This window comes from Penaeus japonicus, unplaced genomic scaffold, assembly GCF_977035675.1.
Source record: "Penaeus japonicus unplaced genomic scaffold, GWHDUDI00000001_assembly GWHDUDI00000020, whole genome shotgun sequence".
In the NCBI taxonomy this organism is placed as follows: domain Eukaryota; kingdom Metazoa; phylum Arthropoda; class Malacostraca; order Decapoda; family Penaeidae; genus Penaeus; species Penaeus japonicus.
The window spans coordinates 901,934-904,433 of NW_028234422.1; the positions used below are offsets into that span (position 1 = coordinate 901,934).

The 2,500-nt window shown below is 17.0% G+C and overlaps 1 protein-coding gene across 1 annotated transcript in view; it reads right to left on the reverse strand.

The window, feature by feature from the left end:
* Positions 1-2,500, reverse strand: part of LOC122259979 (uncharacterized) — a 201,283-nt gene that overhangs the window by 57,350 nt on the left and 141,433 nt on the right. The gene's annotated exons all lie outside the window — the stretch shown is intronic.

A 2,500-nucleotide genomic window follows, 5' to 3' on the forward strand; every position in this document is an offset into this window, starting at 1 on the left:
ATATATATTAAATATTATATTTATTTATAAATAAATATATTAAAAATATATTAAATTTTACATTTGTATACATAACTTATATATATTTATTATTATATATATTTATATTTATATATATATATATATATATATATATATATAAATTACATATAATATATATCTTATATATATATAATATATATATTTAAATATATATTATATATTTATAATATATAATATTCTATATATATATATTTATATATATAGTCTAATAAAAACGCACGTACACCACACAAAACCACCACACACACATTTATATATTATATTATATTATTATAATATTCTATTATCTATAATATATATATATATTATATTTAATTTATTTATTATATATTTATTTATTTATTTATATTATATATATATATATGTATATTATTTATATATATTACATATATATTACATGTTTTGTATATAGATATACATTTACATATACTATTATATTATATATATATATATATATATTTATGATATATATATATACATATATTGGCACACACACACACACACTCACACACCAACAACAAACACACACACACACACTTCCAAACACATACACAAACACACACACCGCACACACTCACCCACCACACTTCACACACAGACATATATATATAATATATATATATAGATATATATATATAGAGATACTATATATAGATTATATGATCTATATATATATATGTGTGTGTGGGGGGGTGGGGGTGGGGATATGTGTGAGTGATGGATGTATATATGGTGTGTGCTTAGTGTGTGCAGAATATATATATAGTATATAGTATTCAGATCATATATGTTATAAATAGTGATGTTTTTATATATATACATATTATATATTATATATATATATATATATATATATATATATTGAGAGGATATTATATATTATATAGGAGATATATTTATATATATTGCGTTAGCAATCACAAACCACACACACACACACACACACACACACCCCACACACAAACACCATATTATTAGATAGATTTATATATTATTTAATATATATATATATATATAATAATTATATATAAATATATATGTATTAATATATACATATATATATATTAGTATATATATAGATTAATATATATATATATAAATATATATATACATATATATTATATATGATATATATATGTATGTATATATGTATATATAGAGATCTATATTAGTATACACAACCAATCCACACCCACACACACAGACACACACAGAGACACACACACACACACACACCATCTTTTATATTAGTATATATATATCTATATGGATTGCATATATATATATATATATATATATATAATAAGAATATATAAATCTATAGTATATATAAATATATATATATATCTGGATATATATATATGAATATATATTTTCATATATATATATATATATATAGATATATATATATATATATAATATATATATATATATATTTACACCTCACACACCACCACCACACACACACCCACAAACACACACCACATACACACACACACACCACACACACACATAACTAAATAATATTATATGATATATATATATTATATATTATTTATATATATATATATATATTTATATAACTATATTTATTATACATTTAGATATGTCTAATGATATATATTATACCATCGTAAATTATATATATATATAATATGTATATAGTATATATATATATATTATATTATATATATTATAATATAAATATGTATATTATATAGATATCATATGTATATATAGTATATATATATATATCTATATATTATACATTATATAATATATATATATATATATATATATATATATATATATATATATATATATACATCATATATACATACATCACACACCAGACACCACACACACACACAAAACACACACATAAACGCATTCCACAACACAACAATCACACACACACACCACACACACACACACACACACACAAACCACACACACCATTATATATATATATTATATATTATATATATATATAATTATGTTATATATAATATATATATATATATCTAATTATATATATATATTAGATATATATATATATATATATATATATATATATATGCATATGTGTGTGTGTGGTGTGTGTTGTGTGTGTGTGTAGTATTAATGATATATAGAATATATATATATATATATATATATATATATATATATATATATACATATACATGTATATATAGGTATATATATATTTATATTATATCTATGTATATTATATATAGATATATAATTTATATAGAGTATATATATATATATATATTTATATAATTATATATATATATATACCATATATAATATATAGATATATTTATATATATATATATTTATATGTATGCATGTGTGCATGTTATATATAGATTTCTTAAAATGTTTGTGATTTATATATATTTATATATATATATATATATTAGATATAAATATATATATATAATTATTTTAT